This window comes from Alexandromys fortis, unplaced genomic scaffold (assembly GCF_014885135.2).
Source record: "Alexandromys fortis isolate MF-2015 unplaced genomic scaffold, M_Fortis_MF-2015_v1.1 scaffold_36, whole genome shotgun sequence".
NCBI classification, from domain to species: Eukaryota; Metazoa; Chordata; class Mammalia; order Rodentia; family Cricetidae; genus Alexandromys; species Alexandromys fortis.
The window spans coordinates 2,225,772-2,234,368 of NW_026067915.1; positions in this window are offsets into that span (position 1 = coordinate 2,225,772).

Genomic DNA, 8,597 nt, shown 5'->3' on the forward strand with positions numbered 1-8,597 from the left:
CTTTACTTTGTTCTGTTATACTCAACAACCAGACAGAGCATGGATAAGAAAGGTTATCTTTTCAAATGAATTATAAAGGATTAGAGGAATGGGACATTACATATCATGTTCTGAAGGACGTGGAACAGTGGTTCTCCACCTATGGGTGATGACCCCTTTGGGGTGGAATGACACTTTCACAGGGATCACCTAAGACCATCAGAAAACACAGATACATTACAATTTGTAACACTAGCAAAATTACAGTTATGAAGTAGTAACAAAAATAATTTTATGATTGGGGGTCCCTACAACATGAGGAACTGATGTGGGATGCCCCTTGACTACCCCTCAAAAAATTACTTCGCCCAACTACTGACTGAGATGAACCTAGCACACAGGATACGCCATGAAAGACCTGATTAACAGTGCCCCAACCATCAGGAAGTAGTCTAGAGAACTACACCTAAATACTGAAATGGTTTTTTTTTTATAAATATTTGTTTATATTTAAAGGGGGATATGCTATAGAGATTTGCATTGGTATGGATTTTGGTTTATTATACAAATTTAAGGTCAGTTTTGTTATATGTATATTTCTGTTCTTGATTAAGGTATTGTGTTTGTCCAGCTCATTTGAAAATGTTATTTATAATTTAAGAATATAGGTTAATAGATAATCAACTATAATAGTCAAGTGTGTAGTCATGTTAGGTTTTCTAGATATATTTCAATTAGATAGGCATTCTTCAAACTTTTCAAAGTCTACAGAGTATGGCATTCAAAATGTTATAAGAACTTAGGACTTTTCATGACAATGAGACACATCTGCTCCTGGCAGCACCAATTACTTCAAGAAGATGATGGGTATTGAAGAGGCTCCTCATGAAGTTTGTTAGACATTTGGGCAAGAAATTGCTCTTGCCTGGCACTGTCTTTGAAATTTCCTGCTTCATGGAAAAGTCTGTTGGATACTATGGGCCAGTAGGCTGAAGATGGATGCCCCAATGATACAGAAGAACTTTGGGTGACTATCCAGGCAGCAAGATGTCTCTGTCAATTCTAGAGTTTTTGAAGTTGTTTATAATGTATTTCCTGTTTACTTAGGTAATATTATATCTTTCTGGAGTCTTTGATGGAATTGAAGAATGGTTAGTTATAGTTTTTCTTATTTATGATAAAAGATAAAGTAGATATAAATATTGTAACTATAATTCTTACTTGGTAACTGTTTTGTTATATGTAATTTTACTATGTTAAAGTTAAAATCTTCCTTTTTTATTTAAACAGAAAAGGGGTAATGAGGGATGCCCTTCTGTATGCTGTGATTACCATTAATGAAACTGCTTTGGACCTATAGCAGGACAGAACTTAGGTAGGCGGGGAAAATTAAACTGAATGCTGGGAGAAATGAAGCAGAGATGAGAGAGAAGCCATGTAGTCCTGCTGGAGCCAGATGGAATTTTATCCGGTAAGCCACAGTCATGTGGCATTATACAGATTACTAGAAATGGGTTAAATTAAAAAGTAAGAAGTTAGAGCTAATAGGCAAAGCAGTGTTTTAAATAATATAGTTTCTTTGTGTCTATTTCGGGGATGAACAGTTGGGAACCAACAAGCAGTCCCCCTCTCCCCCAACAAGGAACTGTATTAAAGGGTTGCAGCAGCATTAGGAAAGTTGAGAACCACTACTGTGGAGGGAAGGGAACACACAAGCTAAGGAGGAAAGAGCAAAATGAAAGTTATCTGCAATCTAAAAGCTACCTCAATGTATCGTTCAATTGAGTTTAGGGCAGCAGTTCTCAACTTATGGGTTGCAACCCATTTGGGGTTGCATATCAGATATCCTGCATACCAGATATTTGCATTATGATTCATAACAGTAACAAAATTACAGTTATAAAATAGCAATGAAATAATTTTATGGTTGGGGGGGGGTCACCACAACATGAGGAACCATATTAAAGGGTCTCAGCATTAGGAAGGTTAAGAATCACTGGTCTAGGGCCACTGGGAATGGGTGTGTTGGATGGATTGATTACCTATGTATATTTCCTGGAACCTGGGCTGAATGCCTGGTCATACAAAGCCAAGACAGTATGTGGCAGGGAGTTCACAGACCTTTATATCCAATCTATTTTCTTGGATCCCCTTACTTCCATGAGTAATCCAAACACACCTTCCACCAGACTGCAATTTCCCCTTCTCCAAAGGTGTCACAGGAAGACTCTTCCACCAGGTTTTCAGATTCCGCTACACTGCATTCCCAGACAACAACTGTGCACTCCCAGAGCTACGGTTACTCCCAGAGCTACAGTTAAAGGCATAGCCACAGCAATGGAATCTGTTAGTTCACCCCAAAGCACAATTTTATTCTGATTGGATCTCCCTAAATCCCACTGTTAAATAATCCATGTTAATTTACTTTGATCGACATAGCAAAAGATTGTACAGCCGCACCCACAGTCATCCAGAGAATGACAATTTTTTTATAGGTTTTCTGTGTTCAGAGAGAAGTGGTCATTGTGTACTGGCAAAGATAAACAGTTCTGCTCACTGTGTATACTCTCTGCCTGTCTTATTCACGTGACTGAACAATGAGATCCGTCATAGAACAATTTCACTCAGAGCTAACCTTGCTCAATTTATGGCCACCAAATCACTCGACACAGTTATAACTGCAAATAATTCAAACTGATTAAACTTTAAGATAAAAAATTCAGTTTATTAAAGACTTCCAAGCAGAGTGAAATTTAGCAAAGCTTATTTGTAAGCATAGATCAGATAGCACGTGGGAACAGGCTTACATTGTTTGCAAAGAAATTCTTAACACATGTAATATGTTAATAAAACACCAGTTTGTCATATCAATCAAGAGATAACCGAACATTGTCATAATCATTTTTATAAGTAAAAGTGACAGATAATTTTATATTATATTTTCTCTTTATAATAACTAAGGATATTTGATTAAAATAGCCATTTTCTTTTTCTAGTTAAATTTATTTGACCATTTTGCAGAAGCTCTGATGGTTGTCTTAAGGTCTGTAAAAGCTATAATTTTTCTGAAAATTCAAAATTTAGAAACCTACTGATATCCATTTTTTTAAACAAGCAAAGAAACAGACAAAGCTAATCATAAGACCCTGGTATGAACATTATTTAGAGAGCGTGTGTGGGAAGAAAAACACATTCTTGCCTCAGATGGTTCTCAAATATTTATTGATTCATATTTATATAGGAGATTTAAGCAGATACCAAGGCAGCTCCTGGGACAAAGTAGATACTTAGGAAATGTTTGTTAAATGGCTAACATACGTCATCAAACACAGATATACTCTTTAGAAACTAAAGTATTTTAAATACTAGAGAAGCCTTTCCACATGCTGTATAGAGTGTATTTGTGGGAAGTGGCAGCGTGCAAAGTCATTTCACGCATCTGCGTGTCTGCTGCACTGCCTGGCAATGCTAACCGTCTCTGCTGTTGTGTTCTTCAGCTTCTGCACCTGGGAATTTAAAACTCAAATATGACCAAAGGGTCCCGTTTTTCTCCCAGCGAAGTCATAGTCTTCACGTCTTATTTTTAGAAAGAAGGTCTGTTGCATTGGATGCACGTGTACATTTTACTATTTTTTCAGGAGTTTTTACAAAAATTATTGCCTTTGCAGTGGCACCAGGATTTATCCCTACTGCATGTACTGGCTTTTTGGGAACCTATTTTCTTTGGATGTGTACCTTGCTCAGTCTAGATATAGTAGGGATGGCCTTGGACCTTCCACAAAGCAATGTGTCTTACTGTCTCTGAGAATTGGAGGGGAATGGGGTGGGAGGGAGTGTGGAGGGACTGGGAGGAGGGGAGGGAGGGGGAATTTGGATTGGTATTTTTAAAAATCTAATAAATTAAAAAAAAACCAAAACCAACCAACCAACTACCACCACCACAGAACAGTTTTGGATCCAACTTGAGTATCTGTCATTAGAGGAATGGCTAAATAAAATGCAATAATATACATAGTGGAACTTTTCAGTCATAAAAAATTATTGCCTTATACACCTCCAGACTTGAAGGACCAAATTTTGCTTTCAGCATTCAGTTTATTTTATTGTTTCTTAAGAGTGTTACTGGGTCATAACATCTTGATTTCCAACATTCATTTTAAATCTCAAACCTGTGGAATTTTGTCTCACGCAGCCCTCCAAATGCTTAGTGAGCCCAACCAATCTATTAATAATTACACCAATGCTATTATACTTGAAAAGTACTTTCTTTATTCGCCACATTAGCCTAATAAGCATTTTTACTTGAGGACACAGAAGGCATCTCTCTACAGGCAGTGTCCCTTAGGGGTGACCTGAGATCTCTGATAGGACATATAGGTGTCTGGGGGTAAGAGTGGGATACAATGAGTAGGGCCCAGCGCCTGGTACATTGAGGAGTCAGTCATACAGAGTTCCACTAATGGGTTGAGTAGAATTTATTCAAAAATGGTGTGTGTGTGTGTTCTCACCAGAGGACTTATATTAAGGAATATTTGATGTCTGCCTCCTGGCTTTTCTCCATTCCCCTGTCCTGATGTGGGAGTGTCATATGTCAATCTGTTGATTTCATTGGTTAAGTTATAATAAACCAGCTGCTTGGCCTCATGGCTTGGAACATAGATGGGAGGAGTAAACAGAATAGAATTCTGGGCAGAAGAGGAAGTGAGGTCAGACTCTGCTCTGCTCCCGGAGAGACTGGACAGCTCTGCTGGAGCAGATGGAGCAGAGACGCCATGCTCAGCTCTCCCGGGTAGATGCGATAGCTCTGCGCTCTGAGGCAGACGCATGAAGCTGAGACCCACGATGGACGTAGGCTAGAATCTTCCCGGTAAGCGCACCTTGGGGTGCTTACACACATCATTAGAAATGGGCTAGTCCAGGTGCGAGAATTAGCCTGTAAGGGCTAGAGTTCATGGGCCAAGCAGTTCTTTAAATGAATACAGTTTGTGTGTTGTTATTTCGGGCATGAGCTAGCCAAGCGGCCGGGGTGTTGGGGACGCAGCCCCGCCGCCACTCTTATTTCAACAGTCCTTCCTCACTGAACATTACAGTAAGTGCTAGAAAGTTTGCTTTACTCTAGCCTCACACAATGGATTGTTTTCCTAGTGCATCTGTTTTGCTGCCTTGCTCTTTCTCAAATGTGCCACTTTTATGTGGGCATTCATCTCACCATCTCTTGCCCACAGCCTACTCCTTCAAGGAACTGAGAACCTCTGTCCAGGGTTGAGCCTGATAAGTCCAAGGAGATGCTGATTCCCCTTGTCATGGGTTGGATAATGAATGGTCATGTGACTCAACGAAACCCGATGATATGTGAAGGGAGGGTTGCTGCAACTTCTCCATGGGAGGGACTTAAATTTAAAAGAGCAAGCAGTGACTGACTTTCTACTCTTAAAGCTACAGGCACACACAGATATAAGGCCAGGACATCCAAGCATGTTGCTTCCAGTGTCGGGAAGAAACCAAGGAGCAGACACAGGTGAGCAGAGTAGGTGAACACATCCTGAGCACCTTAAGAGTCCAGAGAGGAAAGTAGTGACTCCCAACCAAAAGATAGCTAGGAGAGGAGAGTCATCTCTCCCATGGGCCTGGTAGGACGACCTGCATCTGCCATGACACTCTACACTAAGCCACTTTCCTGAAGCTTTGCCACTTGCTGTCAGCCCTGGCAGGAGCCAACAAGGCTGTCCCACCCAGTGAGGCAGAGGTGAGTCACTGAGGCTGGTGACCAACTCCCTTCTGGAGAACTCCAGTAGCCTGATGCAGAGAACAGGGCTGTATCATCGCTGGAACAAGCAGGCAAGCAAGATGTGGCTCGCGTCTACCAGGATGTGTCAGGACTGTTGATCAAAGCTCACCCTTTAGATTTGCATATGAAAAAGGCAGAGCTAGCTAGGGGCAGCAGAACCCCCAGAGAAAATCTTCACTGGCTCTGGAGGCCCAAATGAAAGACAAGGAAGGTTAAGAGACGAGATGGGCAGGGGGCTACCAACAAGCCACACTCCATTTTCAGGGCTGCCATTTGTAAAGAATAATGAGGAATGAAAATGGAAGTGCTGGCTCCACCTGCTGTTAGGTAGCAAAAATTCTAGATTGTGGCAATTGATACCAGCACTTCTGGCAGCGATTGGCCTGGGCTTTGCAGTCAATCTGGGAAGACCTGTTTGGCAGGAAACCGCCTACCTAACTGAAAGATTCCACCCCAAAATGTGAAGAGTTGGGGAGAAATTGATCTAACAAAACAATCAAGTCAGGTATCAAGGAGGGCATAGGAGAAATATGGAAACAGGGGATGTCCTTATGGAAGCCGTCAGGAACTGGGTTAGAAAGGTGTGCGGCTTTTCGGCTTTATACAGTGTGGTGCAGAATCCCGGTAGCAAACAAGACCTACTTAACAGTGAGAAAAACACCAGGAACTTAAAGGCTGCTTAGGGCCTGAGACAATGCAAAAAGTGTCAGTAAGGCTGAAGCTCGGAACAAGCTGGAGCTTGTGGAACACAAAAGGCTAAAGACAAGCAAAAGTGTGTGTGTGTGTTTTTTTTTCTTGCCTACATTTGGAACAAGGAGAGATGGTGTGTGCCTGCAGCGTGGCAAAGTCAGTGCGATATTTGCAAATGATAAACCCTGTCTTTGTGTTGCTTCCGTCTCTCCGCACAAGAGTGCGTTTCAGCCTTCATGGATCCCAACACAGAGAAGAGAAGGCTCTGAATGCTTATCTGCCAGGATGTGTTGGCTGAACTGATGTTCTTAATCAATTTGATGCAAAACAAACAACCCCACAGAACAGTGAGGAGATAAAAGACCTTTACACGTGGGGGTTTGAACCCTTATTTTAGAAAGATTTCCCCTCTCCCTGCCCTCCTCCCACCCTCTCTGTCTCTCTCTTCCCCCCTCTCTCTCCTGTGTCTTTGTACACACATGCCAAGGTGTGCACGCGAAGGTCAGAGGGCATTTTGCAGCCGTCAGTCCTCTCCTTCCACCTTGGGGTGCTGGGATTTGAACTCAGGTTGTCAGGCTTGGTGTCAAGCACCTCTGCCAGTTGTCCAGCATTTCCCTGGCCTAGCAGATGCCTCCTTGGGGGCTCTTCTCTCCCAGCACTCCAGGAGTGTTTTGCTAAGTGTAATGGACTGGCCTTGCTTGTGCTAGCCCCAAACTCTCTAGTGCGAGGGTACAGAGAAAGTGCATAAGAGAGTCAAATGGAAGATTGCAGAATGAGATCTTCAGTCATACTGACTTCTCATTCTCAGAGGTAAATGCAGGTAAGAGCAAAGGTGGAAGGGCAAAGAGCAAAGGTGTCAGGAGCTCAACTGCTCCTGGGATTGGGGTGGGCAGCCAGGCCATGCTCTGTCTACCTGACACCTGTTCTCTGCAGCTGACTGTCACTAATGCCTTAAAAACACAGTTTGCTCCGGAGACATTTTGGGTTGCTAGTAAAACAAGCTTTTAATTTTTTGTTTGTTTTTTTTTTGAAACACCTAGTCAGAGAACAGAATTTGGTGAAGTATTTTGAAAAGCATGAATAATAATAATAATAATTAATAAAAAGCCAACTTTGACCCAATTTCTTAGAAACAGCCTGTCAACGTTTTCTTTTACAATGTTTACTATAGATTTGGAGCAGACTGTTTATTATAAATTTAGACTGTGGAGAGGAGCTTCAGGAATAAAACAACTGCTTATAATTCTGCCACCACTGAGATTTTGGTGGTTTTTCCCTTCTAGTCTTTCTTCTGGGTGCACATACACACATTCGTATGCACAGATGCATTTGTAATACAAAGTGAATCCCACCGGAAATGCATTTGTGTTCTATCCTATACACTCCAAATTATATCGGGGACCTTCCCCCACCATTAAATGCCGTTTGAAGGGATGTCCTTAATTGGCTCTGCACTCTTTAGTCTGTTGCATTTAGCTATGACCTCACTGTTGGAATTTGGCTTCTTTCCAGCTTTTGCCGCTTGAAAATAATGTCTTGCAGATACCCTTGGATGAAAAGCCTCCACTTAGGCTCAGTTTCCAAAGGTCGAGTTATGAGGTTAAGGAGACATGCATTTTTAAGGCTTTTGATTAGTATTGCTAGGTCTTCCCCACGCTCCCAGCGGGCAACTGAGTGACTATTTCTTATCAACTTCTATAATGATCTTCAGTCTCTCTCTGATGCTTCAAGACCTCTTCCTTGCTTTGTGCAATCTCGTCACACCGTCGCCATCGGGTACATCTTGTATTCTTCCTCCCTGGCTCTCCGCCTGCCACCCCCATCTTCAGAACACCAGCATTTGGGCTGTTTAAAATAATGTCTCTATATTTCTCTAAAGTCTTTTAGTGCCCCGTGATGTTGCTCTGAGGGACTTTTAAAAGTGTTTCTCATTCTCTGACAAAAACCAAAACCAAAACGGCTTAAGAAAGTGTACAGACCACCGTGGTGGAGAAGGCATGGCAGCAGGGGTAGGAGCTGGCCAAGAAGAGGAGAGCAGATAGGAAGTGGAGCTAGGCTCTCAAATCTCCAAGCCTGGCAGCAAGTGCCTTTTCCCACTGAGCCATCCTGCAGGCCCTAAATATTTATTTTAAAAATTTCT